The following is a 16,547-nucleotide window of genomic DNA, read 5'->3' as shown; positions in this document are numbered from 1 at the left end:
CAAGAGCAACACCCTGCTCCTTGGTGCGTGGACCAATCATCCTCTCTTTCCCCCCCAACCTCTCCCGACCTGCCTAGGAGTCTCACCTGGCAGTGCAAGGGCCTTAAAGCTCTGGGAGTATTCCTTGGCCCATCAGTCTTCCCAGTCCAGAATTGGGAAGGCCTCAGTGAGGAGGTGGAGGCATACCTGCAGCAGTGGCGCTGGTGTTTGCCCAGCCTCTCCTACTGTGGGCGGGTCCTCATTGTGAACAATTTGGCAGCTGCAACATTATGGCACCAGTGTGCTGTGTTGGATCCCCCCAATGGATTAACTTCAACAGCTTCAAAGAGTGCTGGTGAAGTTTTTTCTGGGATGAACACCATTGGCTCTCTTGAGCTGTTCTCTATCTTCCTACAGCCAAAGGAGGCCAGGGCTTGGCTGACCTGGCGGGTAGAGTAGCTGCTTTCTGCCTGTAGGCTCTCCAGAGACTCCTTTATTGTGAAGACCTCCTTCCCTGGCAGCAGCTGGCCTGTGTGTTTCTGAGATGGGTAGGGAACCTCGGGTTTGACCGAGAACTCTTTCTCCTGGATCCTGCCCTCCTGGACTGGAGCACCTTCCCACCCTTTTACCACAGCCTGGTGCAGACCTGATGGGCTGCCTTCCACCTCCAAGCCCAGGCCAAATGTTTGCGGTTTCTACAGCTGCTGCAGAAGCCACTTGTCTACAACCCGGCTCTGCAGCACAGGCTGTCAAGCCTTGAGTCTGATAGCCTTGCTAACTCTCTCATCCAGTCACATACAGTCCAGCTAGGTCACCTTCTAGATATGGCATGGATGGACTGGCTGTCAGCCGAGGCACTGGCTTTCTGGTTGGGCATGCATTCTGTCCTTTGCACCGCCTGTCTCTTGGGGGACGTGCGGGCAACCCTCCCAGCGGAGGCAGCGGCTGATTACTTCTGAGCGCGGCAGGACATCCCTGCCGTAGATGTCTCTGGAGAGCCCTTTCCACCACTGCCTGTTGTCCCAGCCATGGATAATTATCTGGGCAGTGGGCCTGGCACTTTATTGACTCTTCCCGTGCCTCCTGACAGTGATGCTGGGATTCACTTTGATGTGCTCCCCCAGAAAACCCGGTGCACATGGGTGGTTTTTGTCCGCAATGCTCATGTCCTTGCCACTCAACCTGACATGACATGGAGGCATCACCTAGTGGCACCAGAGCTCACACCGGCTCACCCTGCGTGGCACACACTTTATAAGCTATCCATTGCCAAACAGACTGGTGACCTCCAGTGGCAGTTGCTGCATGGGATACTGGCCTTGGTACTCTCTTCCACCACATGGATCCAGCTGCATCAGCAGCCTGTCCCTTTTGCTCAGGGGAGGTAGAAGAGGATTTATTCCTTGCCTTCCTCAGGTGCCCCCTGGCTGCTGCTGCTCTTTGTTGCTCTCAGAGCCTTGTTACAGGCACTAGATTTGGACCTCTCGGAGGCTACCTTTCCCATACTAGGGGTGTGTCATCTGCCTGGCCAACCTTTTGCTTGGTCAAACCAAGATGGCCATCCTCAAGAGTCACAGGACCTGGCTTGCTGGGGCCAGTTCTGATGGTGGCCTGCGACTCTTTCAGTTCTTGGTCCAAGCACAGCTGACACGGGAATTTGAAAATGCGGTCCTCCAGTGGACAGTACCCATCTTTTAGGTGCGTTGGACCATTTAGGGGATGCTCTGCAGTGTTAAGTGCATCTGTTTAGTCCTCATGCTGTGATACTGCTTGCCCCTTCCCAGGGTACTGGCCGGGGTCTGAGTGGGCTGTTGTTGTACTAGCTGTTTTTGTTTTTTAGACTGTGAGGGCAGGGCTTGAGGGATGAAACATCCAATTTGGATGAAACATGCAGGGATGGTAGCCTCTGCTGCAAGCATGAAACCTGCCAAGTTTCAAAAAAATAGGTGCAGGGGTTTGGGAGGAACTGTATCCCAAATTCTTGAAAGCTGAACTCATGTCACAGCTGTGTGTTACACCACAGGGGCGGTGAAAACTGCAGGGCTGGTAGCTCTTACTGAGGCCACAAAGCCTGCCAAATTTCAAGGAGATTGGTGTAGGGGTTTGGGGAGAACTGCATCTCAAGCTGCGGACAAGCAAAACTTGTGCCATGGGTGACCCTGTGTGTGTTAAGGTGCAGCGGGTTGACAGCTGCAGGGATGGTGGCCCCTGCTGTGATGCTGTGATGCCTGCCAGCTGTGGAGGAGATTGGTGCAGGGGGGTTCTGGGGCCCTGCACCCCTAGCTGCTGACAGACAAAACTCATGCCAAGACTGTGTCTGTCTTGGGGCAGTTGGGCAGTTGTCTGTATTGATTCTTTCCTCTGCTTAGCCTGGTTTTGTAGGTGCTAATTGCTCCTCATTAATTCGTTATGCAGTAGCTAGGTTCTGTGTATTGAGCCAGTCCCTGAGTCCCTGGTCCCTGAGTGAATCATGATTGATTGGTAACTGGTAACACAACAGCTTAGCAGCCAGGCCTGCAGCAGTGTCTCCCCTCCCCATCCCAAGACAGACACAGTCAGTCCCACAACACCCATGGCACCAGTTTTGCTTGTCTGCAGCTTGAGAGGAAGTTCCCCCCAAATCCCTGCACTGATCTTCTAGAAACTTGGCAGACTTTGTGGCCTCAGTAAGAGCTACCATCCCTGCAGTTTTGACTCCCCTGTGTTGTAACACGTAAACGTGACAGGAGTTTTGCTTTCAACAATTTGGGGTACAGTTGCCCCCAAACCCCTGCACCAATCTTCTTAAAACTTGTCAGGCTTTGTGGTCTCAGCATAGGCTACCATTCCTGCAGTTTTCACCCCACTATGTTGTAATGCCTAGACGTGACATGAGTTTTGCTTTCAAGAATTTGGGGTGCTGTTCTCCTCAAATCCCTTTACTGATCTTCTTGAAACTTGGCAGGCTTTATCCTTTCTGCAGAGTCTACCATCCTGGAAAATTTAATCCAAATTGGACAAAAAACAACAAAGCTATAAGTATTTTATTGTTTCACCATTTTACCCTATGGCCGGATCTTGGAGGTGGCTCTGAGGCAGCTCCAAACCGCTTTGGGAAGCCGAACGAGGCCAGCGCTTTGACCCGGATGTGCTGCTTCACACCCCGAAGCATCCAAAGCTTCTCTAGATCCGAAGCTCTGTCCAAAGCCTCGCACAGCCCTACTGCTGAGCTAATTAGATAACTTGTCTGTAAATGTTTTGTGTAGATTCACCCACTGACTCCTTATGTAGCCTTAGATTAGTCATTTAAATTCTTTGTATCTGTTAGCCCACAAGCCAAATGAGTTGATTCTTGTCTACCTAACAGTGGTGCCCAGCATTATTTATTATTTCTTCAGTAAAAATATAGCACAGTATGAATGCTATCTATAATGTGGCATAATATTTAATGAATTGCTGTGGAATTCAGGACAGTCCTGGGTACTGTAAGGCTGTTACTGTCTGCCCCTGCTTTTCCAGCAGGCACAACTTTGCCCTTGCCTGAGCTTCCTCCACATTTTTCAGTGGACTGTACTTGGTATCCATTGCCACCTGCTCCTACATTATATTCCACAGGGAGTTCCACTCATTAAAGTGGAACTCAAAGACCCCATCTCCCATCAGCTTCTCAATATACGCAGCCATAAGATCATTGATGGCCATCAGCTCTTGCAGTGTGAAGCTTGGATGGCCCACTGGGGCTGCCTGCCTCTGGCTGTGCCACACAGGGGCCAGCACTGCTACAACTGTATTGGCTATGTGCTGGCCCACAGTGGCGAATGGGAGTCCTTTTTCCTCTCCTCCAGGTAGGTCCTGCAGGTAGCTGGGCACTTCTGCTATGTGGCCAATGGGAGCTTTTGGTAGACAAGCAGACTGACTGGCCAGGCTGGTTGAACATGGACTCTGGGCTGTAGTAGCAGAGGTCTGAGAAGACACTTCTAGTTGTTTGGTGTATGCTTATGGCATCAGCATTTTCAGCTGTCTGAAATTAATCTCCACTTTTCAGATAATTATAATTTCTTAGGCAGACAAGGTTCTTTGGTTAAATCCGATATCTTTTATTAGACCAACTCAAATAGTTGGAGAAAATTCTTTGCAAGCTTTTGGGTACAAATACCTTTCATTAGGCAGAGGAAACCGCTGCAGAGGGTCTGCGCTCTTCCTGGATAGAGTAGTAAAGCAGCCAGTGGCCAGTACCTGTGCAAGAAAGCCAGTCAGTTAAAATGTAAATCGGGTCCGTCAGTACGTGAGAGACAGGTGGGGGGCTGGGGGCGGGAAGGGGAATGAATGTAGCTGTAGTCAGTGGATGAGAGACAGAAGGGGTGGGGGAAGGGAATGAGAATAGCTGGCAGAAAGTGGAGGATTTACCTGGGAAGTCAGATATTAGGCACATTATGTGTCATAAATCCAATGTCTATATTTAGTCCAGTAGATTGATGAAGTGATGTTCATAGGCTCATCTGTGAAAAGTGTTTTGTAAATTCCCTTTGTGGATTAGAGCTGAGAGATTGGAGAGAGAGTGGTTTTCTTGTGAGAAATGTGCCACTGAGTATGATTGTGTTTGATAGATTTTTGGTGTGTGTTCATTCTGGCGCACAGTTGTTGTTTGGTTTTTCCTACATGTTTTCCATTAGGGCATTTGGTGCACTGGATGAGATATATTATATTTATGGAGGTGCAGGTGTAAGATCAAGGAATGCTAATGATTCTGTTGTGGGGCGTAGTAATTGTAGGGGTGGTGGAGATGTGTTGGCAGGTTTTACATTTCTTCTCATGGCATGGTCTGGATCTGTTCTGGGCCATAGGAAGTTTGCTAGGATTGGTGGTTCTGGGAAGATCTCTTTAAGAATTAGGTCTGCTTCTAGTATGGGTTTCAATTGGTTGAGGATTTTCTGTAAAGGTTCAAGGAAGGGGTGATATGTCATGACCAATGGGGTGAGATTTGTGGGGGTTTTCCTTCTGTACTATAGCAATTCTTCATGTGGTATCTGGGTAGCTCTTTCAAAAGTATGATCTATCTCTCTGGAGGAGTGTCTTAGTTGAGGTTGAGTTGAGGCCAGAAGCCCTTTTGAGGTTTGTGAGGTTGATGATCATGGGTGTTCTCCTCAGTACAAATTTGGTGATATTGGGCGGGCTTGGCTGTATGTTACAGTTTTCTTGGTGTGCTTAGGGTGATTGCTGGTTCTGTGCAGATATATATGTTGGTCTGTGGGTTTCTTGTATATGGTGGTCTGTATTTTACCATTCTGGATATTGACCATTGTATTTAAAAAGTGAATGTTGGTGTTGGAGTATTCCATAGATGGTCTGTTAGAGTGGTGATGCATGTTGAATTTCTGATGGAAATCAATCAGAAATTGCAAGTTTTCAGTCCAAATGATGAAGGTGTCACTGATATAGCTTAAGTATAGCAGGGGCTTGATGGCGCAGTCCTTGAAGAATTTCTCTTCCAGCTGGCTCATGAAAAGGTTAGCATACGGTGGGGCCATTTTGGTGCCTGTAACTGTGCCTATGATCTGGAGGAAGTGTTAGTTATTAAAAGTGAAGTTCTTGTGTGTGGGGATGAAGTGTATGGGCATTATTACATGTACAAGTGCCACAGTGCTGGGTGTTTTGAAAAGCACCTAGTGCTGCAATGCTTGCAGTTGTATCAGCAGCAAAATGTGTGTCAGCACTGAGAAAATGGTGGCAGCATGCTTTTGAACTAAAGCACATAGAAGGCGCTTTAGTTCAAAAGCACACCGCTGCTATTTTCTGCACTGATGCACATTTCGCCGCTTATAGAACTGCATGCAATTCAGTGCAGCGCATGTTGGCTTGTGTTCAGAGCAGACTATTAATCAGTATAAGACTCAATTAATTGAGTCTGCTTTGGAGTGGTGCACATTGTGGGAGCAAAAAGTATGTGTATAAATGCCTTATAAGTTCAGTAATATCTTTGGGTTATACTCTGAGTTGTAATCTTGCTCTTGTAGATATGTAAGGCAGGCTTGAATGCCATCCTGGTGTGGTATGTTGGTATATAGGTTAGTAACATCCATGGTGGCTAGGAAGGTGTTGCTCGGAAGGTGGTCTATGTTTTTTTGCCTTTAGAAAGCAGCCTAAGCATATCGGTGCATGCAGCTCAATGCACTTGCTTCTGCTCCTATTAAAGTGTATGACAAAAAATATCATTAGGGTGTCATAATACAGAATATGAGGGATACGTGCTGGCCCATGTTCTGAAGGTAACAGTCAGCCCTTAGTGATATTTAGGGTTAAAGTCCCTCCATCTTTTACTCATAGATTCATAGATTGTAGAGTTGGAAGGGACCACAATGGGTCATTGTGTCCGACCCCCTGCCCCTGGGAGGAAAGAGGACCAAGGTCAGATGACCCCAGCCAAGTGACTATCTAGCCTCCTCTTGAAGACCTCCAAGCTAAGTGATAGCACCACCTCTCTTGGGAGCCCATTCCAGATCCTGGCCACCCCTACTGTGAAAAATTTCTTCCTAATATCTAACCTAAATCCACTCTCAACTAGTTTACACCCATTTTTCCTAGTCACTCCCTGTGCACCTTAGTAAACAGCGCTTCCCTTATTCCCCATTGACCTCCCCTAATAAATTTATAGGCAGACACAAGATTTCCCCTCAGCTGTCTCTTGTGAAGGCTAAAGAGATTCAGCTCTCTCAACCTCCCCCCGTAGGGTCTATCACAAAGGCCACTAATCATGGGAGTGGCCCTCCTCCAGATCTTCTTGAGATTCCCCGCATCCCGTTTGAAGTGTGGCGCCCAAAACTGGACACAGTACTCCAACTGCGGCCTGACCAGTGCTGCATAGAGGGGGAGCATCACCTCCTTTGTTCTATTAGTCATGCACCTACTAATGCACGACAAGGTGCGATTGGCCTTGTTGATGGCCTTGTTACATTGCTGGCTCATGTTCATCTTGGAGTCAATTATGACTCCAAGGTCCCTCTCTGCCTCCGAGCTGCTGAGAAGGACACTCCCCAACCTATAGGTGTGCTGGGGGTTCCTCCTTCCCACGTGGAGTACCTTACATTTATCTTTATTAAATTGCATCCTATTTCTCTCTGCCCATTGATCCAACCCGTCCAGGTCAGCCTGAATCTGCTCTCTGCCCTCTGGTGTACTAACTTTGCCCCATAACTTGGTCTCAACAGTGAACTTGGAGAGGGTGCTCTCCACGACCTTGTCCAAATCGCTGATGAAGATATTGAATAATATTGGTCCGAGGACCGAAGGCAGGCTTGTTTCTTCATCCTAGATATTGCAGAAGCTACAGTAAACTTCAAACTGAGGGTTGGTTTACACACGAAGAAATTCAGTTACAGAATACTGTACTACAGTACAGTGTAGTTGTGTAATACACAAACTACTTCAAGATCATTTCAGGCTGGACATAAGGAAGAATTTCTTTACTGTCTGAGCCCCCAAGGTCTGGAACAGCCTGCCACCAGAGGTGGTTCAAGCACCTTCATTGAACACCTTCAAGATGAAACTGGATGCTTATCTTGCTGGGATCCTATGACCCCAGCTGACTTCCTGCCCTTTGGGCGGGGGGCTGGACTCGATGATCTTCCGAGGTCCCTTCCAGCCCTAATGTCTATGAAATCTATGAAATCTAAGAAGCGGTTCAGTTATATCAATGCAACTTTATGTGTAAACAAGCTTAAAGCTAGTCCATTTAATTTGCACCTGTAAAATTCATCAACACTGGTTAGAACAATATAAGCCAAAACTCAACTGATGTTCAAATGTCCTCACACAAAGTTGCACCAGTATAAAGTAAATAACTTTTAAAAATCCCACTTTTATGCTAGGTGATGTTTTAGAATAATATTCTATTAACCATAGAAATCTAGGGGAGGGGAGGGAGGGAGTGCAGTTTGGTTATCTAACATTCCAGCTGCTCAAACTGCAATGAAATGTCACTTTGGCCTAGTTGTCCGCATAGCCTGTTTTGTCAGGGGATTGACATCTGCACATGTTCAAGTGCCTGTATGGGATTCTGTTGCCTGTAAGGGATTCACCTAGGAGACACATAACCTACTGCTTGTAGGCAAAAATGATCGGCCACCTCTTCTGGGACTGCCCATATGCCAGAGAGGTGTGGAAGAAAGTCTGTGCCCTCCTCCTGGTGGTGGCAAGTTTCAGAACCCTGACCAAAGAAGCAGCACTTGGCCAAACAACAAGGGGCCCTGACAGCTTACTTCAACCAGTTCATCTCTTGCTTCAGGTATGCCCTGTAGAAAGCCAGGAACTTGCTCATAAACAGACACTTGGACCCTGCAGTCAAGGACCGTATTAAAATGGGGCTGAGTGAAATGTATTGGTATGATGGGAAAGAAATTGCAGACCTCATATGGTGGAGAGGGGACTGGCATAGATTTTTTTCAGAGGCAAACCCCCTGAAAGAACAATGAGTGACAGTACTGGAATGATGATAGATGCATGGGTACATGGTAAAAACTGTAATGGGACTAGAATAGTCAAAGAATGTTTTGATCTACCAAGTGAACCACAGTGGTCACTTGACAGCTTATTAGAGGGACAATTATATATATTTATTTATATAAATAGAAATAAATATTTTTGCAAAAAAATGCAAGTTGGTACAAAAGTGCTCCTTAAAAGTGTGTTTATGGAGTACCTGTGCTAAGACTTGCAGCAGTTTCAAAAAAGATAAGATGCATCAATTCTGGATGAATAAAGTCTATGGTACCCATAGTAATTTGCCTATATGTCTATTTCAAAATCAGTGTTTTCAAATTTTCCCCATCACTTCCATGTGTTCAGAGAGAGCAGAGTCTGACAATAAGGAATTGGGGAAAGGACTGCAGGGGGAAGAAGTTGGGGGGGGGGGTGCACAGAGGACAAGGGAGCTACCTGACACCTCAGATTTATTTTCACCTCTTCCCTCCTCCTCCTTCCACTGCCCCGTAGCAGTGGAAAGCAAATAGATTCGACCTCCAATAGTTAGATAGTATACCTGGAAAATTACAACACATTTAGACATTTTCCATATATAGAATCTAATTATTGGAGGGTGTCATATTATATTCAAGTAAATACAGTATTTAGGTATTTTTTCCATTCTTTTGGAATGGTAAATGGAAAATTAAAATCATAGAATCATAGAAGTAGGGTCGGAAGGGACCTTGCACATCTTTAGGTCCGACCCCCTGCCTGGGCAGGAAGAAAACTGGGCTCAAATGACCCCAGCCAGGTAGGCATCAAGCCGCTTTTTAAAGACCTCCAGGGTAGGAGCCAGCACCACTTCCCTTGGAAGTTGGTTCCAGATCCTAGCCGTCCTAACTGTGAAGTAGTTCCTATGGATGTCTAATCTGAACCTACTCTCCAACAACTTGTGGCCATTATTCCTTGTTATCCCGGAGGGCATAGGGGAAACAAGGTCTCCCCCAAACCCTTCTGGTCCCCCCTAGTGAGTTTATAGACGGTCACCAGGTCCCCCCTCAGCATTCTCTTGTCAAGGCTGAACAGGTTCAGGTCCCGTAACCTCTCGTTGTAGGGTCTGCCCTGCAGTACCTGGATCATGCGGGTGGCCCTCCTCTGGACCCTCTTAATGTTGTCCACATCCCTCTTGAAGTGGGGTGCCCAGAACTGGACACAGTACTCCAGCTGCGGCCTGACCAGTGTCATGTAGAGGGGAAGGATCACCTCCTTGGCCCTACTTGAGATGCACCTGTGGATGCACGATAAGGTCTGGTTAGCCTTGCCAACCATGACCTCGCATTGTCGGCCCATGTTCATCTTGGAGTCAATAATGACTCCAAGATCCCTTTCTGCCTCTGTGCTCTCAAGAAGGGAGTTTCCCATCTTATAAGTGTGCTGCTGGTTACTACTCCCCAAGTGCAGCACCCTGCACTTGTCAGTATTGAAACGCATCCTGTTTTTATTAGCCCACCCCTGCAACCTATCCAGGTCTTTCTTCAGTCTCTCCCTCCCTGCTAACATGCCCACCTCTCCCCATATTTTGGTATCATCAGCAAATTTGAACAGGTTGCTTTTCACTCCGTCGTCCAAATCACTGATAAAGAAATTGAACAGTGTGGGCCCAAGGACCGAGCCCTGGGGGACTCTGCTGCCCACTGCCCCCCAGGTCGAATATGACCCGTCCACCACCACCCTCTGAGTACGACCCTTCAGCCAGTTCGCAATCCATCTGACCATGTAGGCATCGATGCCACAGTCACCTAGTTTTTTAATGAGAATGGGGTGGTCGACAGTGTCAAAGGCCTTGCTGAAGTCCAGAAAGACTACATCCACGGCGACACCTGCATCCAATGCTTTTGTGACCTGATCGTAAAAGGCAGTCAGGTTGGTCTGACATGACCTGCCCTTAATGAAACTGTGCTGGTTGCCCTTGAGCATCATCCCCGATGCCAGCCCGTCACAGATGTGCTCCTTGATGATCTTCTCAAAGAGTTTCCCCAGGATTGAGGTAAGACTGACGGGCCTATAGTTGCCCTGGTCCTCCCTCCTCCCTTTTTTAAAGATGGGGACCACATTGGCTATCTTCCAGTCATCTGGCACCTGGCCCAAGCACCACGAGCACTCGTAAAACCATGCCAAGGGCTCTGCAATAACCCCTGCTAGCTCCCTCAACACCCGCAACACCCTAAAAGATAGACAATTCAGTTGATAGTCTTGAGAGGGGGCATTGGGCAAAGTTTGAGTAAGTACTTCACATCAAATTAAGCAGACAAGATTCTTTGGGTAAATCCAATACCTTTTATTAGACCAACTCAAATAGTTGGAAAAAATTCTTCTTTGCCAGCTTTTGGGTACAAATACCCTTCGTCAGGCTGAGGAAGTGTCTGCAGTTGGTCTGTATAGTAACACATATGAAATATTTAAACTGACATACAGAAGTATCATTTGTGAACCTGTTTTTTTTCCCCTGGGTTTGTCCTTTGCACCTGGAATATGATAGGTTAACCTCAGATTTGAAACATTTGGCCTTGCAAATGTTCTTTCATTCCTTCTCAGTTGTCTGACACCTAATCATATAAATAATCCTTTGTTAATTAAAGTAATATAAAATGAATAGTTTAGGAGTGGCTTTAGTTTTAGATTAATGGGATCTGATTAATCCAGTTTTGGAGCATAGGTGTGGTCTGCAGGCCAGAGTCTCAGAGCATAGAACCATCTCATCTAGCTGTGGGGCTGGAATTTGGTGGTGGCAGGGATTAATTGCTGAGTTTCCTAAAGGTGTGGCAATTAATGCTACCCCTCATCCTGCTGCCAGATTTCCAGAGAGGCAGGGAGCCCTGTGGGCTAGAAGACATAGTTCCACAGGCCAGATCTAGCCTGCAGGCTATATCTTGATTAACCCTGATTTAGATAAATTTATTTTTCCTATTTCATCACTTTCTATAATAGTTTTCCTGCTGTATATTTTTTTCCATTTTTCATGGGAACTTTTGTTATTATTCTTTGAGGACACTGGAAATTTGTTAAAATGCACATGCATTATTTTATTTAAAATTCAGAAAATATTAAAAAAATTCTTTCCTATAGTTTTTAACTACATGCAGAGATGTCAAACAGGTAGATTGTCAGTATAACTATATTCTACTATTTCTCAAATTAAATTTTTTTTAGATATGAGTTTATAGTAATTTAACTAATAATATTCATATTCCTGCTAAATATTGATGATTGCAGCTTTCTCTGGTTATTACAATTTTAGCTACTTATTTATCTTAGTTGCTTAGATACAAGTGCAGTATCAGTGCACACAAAGTAACTGTAGTAGGCATCAGTCTGTCTCGTAAGCAATAGAATTATGCTGAGTGAGACATTAGTTCAGGGGAGGGCAAAGTCCAGCCCATGGAGTGGATCCGGCCAGTGGACTCCATTTCCCAGCAACCCCTGCCTGTGTGGTTGAGGCCAGTTTCCACAGAGACCCCAGCAGCAGCTGTATTGTGATAGCGTGGGGCCAGGGTTTCCATGGAGACTGGCCCCAGCAGTGCTGGCAGGCAGCAGCAGCGCCGGCCGCTTCCTGGTGTGGGGCTAAGTGGGGGCTGTGCTGTGGGTGGGAGTGGGATGGGCTCAGCTGCCACCACCTGTGTGGGTTGGGTGGCAGTGGCGCTGCTGGGAGAGGTGATTACAGGGGGCTATGGGGAATTTTGGGGTGGCTATAGCACCCCCCCACCCCAAAGTTCCCTCCTAGCACTGCCCCTGCTGGCAGGGTGCATGGCAGGTTGGGGAGCTGCTCTGGAGCCATGCTGGAATCTTGTGGTGGTGACAGCATGTTCCAGACCCAGAGCAGAGCCGTGATCTGTAGCCTGCATGTCCAGGTAGGGGTGTGCAAGCAGTGGATCACAGCTCTGCTCTAGCTCCAGACCATACTGTCATTGCTGTAAGGAACCGAGGTGGACCTGTGATCCGCTGCCTGCATGTCCCTGCCCAGGGCATGCAGGCTGCAGATTGTGGCTCAACCTTGGCTCCAGAACAACTCCATGCCCTGTTGCATGCCCTGTAAGTGCTGCTGGAGCCAGTCTCCACAGAAATCCCAGCCTCACAGTGCGGTTGCTGCTGGGGTATCCAGATCTGCCATTTTGCCCACCCCTGCATTAGTTGGATGTGGATTACTATTGGCATTTTTCTTAAATGTTTCCAGTGAAGTTGCAATGTCTTCTACAGGACCTCGTTAGTGGAAATAATATTTATTATTAAGGTCTGTATTAAGAAAAACCTGATTTTTAATAGCAGACTGCAGAAGTCTTACCAATACGTGAAATTTGATAGAAGAGGCAATGGTTGACTAATAAGCAATGGTTGACTAATTAGCTGCACAGTAAACATGTCAGCATCTACACTTGTGCCTCTATTAGGTTGGAGTAAAATAATTTACTCCTCAACAGGGTAGTACTTATAAATACAAGTACTAGCTTGCCGTGAAGTAAAAAACTCCACAACAGCACACATGTAGATGCTGTCCAGGTGGCTGGGGCATGAGGATATTTCAGCGCAGGGACTGCTTGCTGGCTAGCCCCACACTGAAGCATCCTCATGCCCCAGCCAGCCCCTCTGCAGCACAATGAGTCTGGGGGAGCAGCCTCAGGCTGGTAGGCTGACCCCCAGATCCTTCTGCCAGCCTGGGACTTCTCTGCCTGGGCTCCACATGCTGCACCTGAATAAGTTGTGGAGCTTATTGTTTCAGAGCTAGTTGCTCCTAGGCTCATGTTCAAATGGTGTACCCCGGAGCAATTAACTCTGGAGTGATAAACTCTGCAGTTTATTCAGGTACTGTAATTGCATGTGTAGATGTGCCCGGTAGGATTAGGCTTTTGATCTCTTAAAGGGGATGATGCATTTGATTGTAAATAAACTCAAAGAGATCATTGCTACATCTTTCACTGATATATTCAATTATATCTAAAAAAAATGTAAATATTTGTAATCTGGTTATGTAATAAGAATTAATTTATTTTCATATGTGCTAAGTTCTTTAGCTATGTTTTTTAAATATCATGATATGATATAAAAGAGACTTCTAGTGTATTTGTCTTGTAAAAGTCACTTAACTGAAATGACTTCTGTGTACTGCATACAATTGATACGCTTCACTAAGTAAATCTGTTTTCAGGATTTATCTTGCTTGTGAAAAAACTTATCTGAGGCAGCATTCCCCTTCCAACCCCGCTTTCACATGGTATGACTTTGGTCTGCAATGGTTCTTTTACTATTTCTTGTTGGCCACCCTGTTTAGGCTAAGCATGAGGAGTTTAGAAAAAGTATGAAAATAGAACCATTTTACAAGTTTGGAGGAATATTATGCATTATTTTATATGTATTAAATGTCTGGTTGAATGCCAACAGATAAATGTAGTTAGCTGTGTTAGTCTGAAATCAAATAAAAGTCAGGCTAGATTTGGACATTATAGACTAACTAAAATATATATAGGATAAGCTTTCATGGGCTGGAGCTCACTTCATCAGATACTGGGAATGGAAGTGCAGGGAGCAGTTTATAGCAAAGAAAGAGATATTTGTATACAAAGGCAAAAGGGAGGGGGAGGGGTTTATGTTGACAGTGCTGGGAGAACAAAAAAGCAAAGAACCCATAGGAATAAAGGAGCTGAAGAATCTGTAGTCCATGTTTAACATGATCAAGATGGTGGGTGATTTCGCCACCCCAATTTCCCATTCAAATTGCGTTTTAAAGGCTTGCAACAGCAACCCTGAGGTCAGCGATGGAGTTAAAATGTTCTGCCATAGGCCTGCTTGATCAGTGTTCATTCATTTTTACCACATAAGGATCACCTGGTCTATCCAATGTAGACAGCAAAGGGGCACTGTAAGTAAATAATGAAGTATATGACATTGGTAGAGTTGTAAGTAAAATAATCTCTGATGTTATAATCCATGTTATTTGGTTCAGTGATGATGTGGTCTGTATTGGTGTTGGGGCACAGAAGGCATTGGGGTCTGTTGCAAGGCTTGCTGCCTTGGTGAGACTGAGAACAATGTAGCCTGTTGCTTAACAGATAATGTTTGAGGTTTGGGGGGAGGGGGAGGCTGCCTATAAGACAGTATAGGTTTGTCTCCCAAGGCTACTTTGAGATGGTTATGCTTTTCCAAGAGGGCTTGGAGGGTATTAATGATGAGTCTAAGTGTTCAAGCCAGGGATTCTAGGTGACAGCCAACAGGACTCTGCTGTTCTCCTGGGGCTGGTAAAGTAGCAGTTTGGAGTGAGGTCCGAGTCTGGCTTTGTTGATTGGAGTGGCAACAGTTTGGGGATTGTATTGTAACTGTAGGAATCTGTGCTCTGGATCCTTAAGATGAGCATCCCAGTTGGTGGGATCAGAGCAGATATGGTGGTAATATAGAGCTTGGCTGTAGACAATGGATCTAGTAGTGTACTTAGGATGAAAGCTGATGGCATGAAGGTAGCTGCCATGGTCTACTGGTTTCCAATATAATGTGGAAATGTGATGTGGTCATTGCAAACCTTCACTGTAGTGACTAAGAAATGAATTTGATGGGTGGAGTATTAATTTGATAAAGGGGTAGACATTGTTAAAGTTGAGGTGAAATTTCTCTTACAGATTCCTTTTCATGTATCCATACAATGAAGACCCCTCAGATACATTAAAGGGATGAGATGGCAGCTGCAGAGGAAACAGACTTCAAGGTCTGTCATAAACGTATTGGCATATGGTGGAGGTATATGTGTGCCCATGGCAGTGCCATTCATTTGTAGGTCTAGGGTATTTCCAAATCTGAAATAGTTGTGCATGAGGACAAAGTGGGAGAGTGCAATGGAAACAGAAACAGTTTTCTCATTGGGGATGTTCCTTATAGCTTGTAGCCTGTCCTAATGGGGGAAGTTGGTGTACAGAGATGTGACATCCATAGTTGCTAATATAGTACTATCTGGAATCTAGTCAAAGGAGACCAGTTAACTTAAGAAAACCGTGGTGTCTTTCAAATAGCTGGCAGCTCCAGTGGCATATGGGAATAAGATTGAATCAAGGTAGGCAGAAATTGCATTCATGATGGTGCCAGTGCCAGAGACAATGGGGCATTTTGTATTGCCACTTTTGTAGATCTTGGGAAATACGTAAAAATTGCCTGGCCTTGTGTTCCTACGAAGTGGAAGTAGTTATACTGTTCTGTGTTTCCAGAGGTAGATCATGTAAGAGTTTAACTTCCCAATCCTCCTAGTATTGTGTTGTAGGGTCCTCTGTCAGGAGTTTGTAAAGCTCCATATTGAAAAGTTGTGTGTCAGCTTTTTGCATGTATGCTGTTCTGTCCATGTCAGCAGTGGCACTCTCCTTATCAACTTGTTGTACGATAATATCTGGGTTGTTTTCAGGCTGAATATGGCTTTCTGTTCCTCAGGACTGAGATCGTAATGTAAATATTGTTCTTGTGCAATCTCAGAGTGGGCATAGAGGCAGAAACAGTTATATATAATGTCCAGAGTAGAGTTCAGGAGCTGTTCTTCTTGTGCTGTATGTGTGTTGGTCTGTGGTAGGTTGGCCATTTAATTTTGTTGATGATTAAAGGGTAAAATACTGTCATTTGATATTCTATTTTTTGCCTCATAGGAGCTCTATACATCATTTTAGTAAAACTGCCTTGTTTTCATGTCCCATAATGCAGAATTCATAATTTTCTATGAATACAAGTACTCTAAAATTAGTATAATAGGGTACATTATATAAACTGAGTCAGAGAAGTAGAATATAGAATTTGTTTTTTTTTCAGGCTTTGAAAATATAAATATGGTCCATCCTGACAGATTGGCAGAAGTCAGCCATTCACTGTGAAGAATTTATCAATATATACTTACACATTCTGTTCTTCTAGCTCTTGCTGGCAGTAAGTATTGCCCAAGAAACTCTTCGTTGCATTGATGTCGCAGGTGGTTGCATATGTGGGAAAATAATTTCATTGTGGAATATCTGTATTTTTCTTAATATTAGCATTTTAATAATCAGTGTTCCTATTTTTAGTGCTAATATGGGTGTTTCATTGATAACCCACCTTTTAAAAACATCAGCTTAAAA

General features: G+C 45.3%; 1 protein-coding gene across 5 annotated transcripts in view; it reads left to right on the top strand.

Annotated features, from left to right (window-relative positions):
• ATP2B2 (ATPase plasma membrane Ca2+ transporting 2) overlaps nt 1-16,547 on the top strand; it is a 1,183,685-nt gene that overhangs the window by 194,570 nt on the left and 972,568 nt on the right. The window lies entirely within an intron of this gene.

The sequence above is a fragment of the Alligator mississippiensis genome, chromosome 12 (assembly GCF_030867095.1).
Source record: "Alligator mississippiensis isolate rAllMis1 chromosome 12, rAllMis1, whole genome shotgun sequence".
In the NCBI taxonomy this organism is placed as follows: Eukaryota; Metazoa; Chordata; order Crocodylia; family Alligatoridae; genus Alligator; species Alligator mississippiensis.
This window is presented reverse-complemented; position numbering and strand designations above follow the sequence as displayed.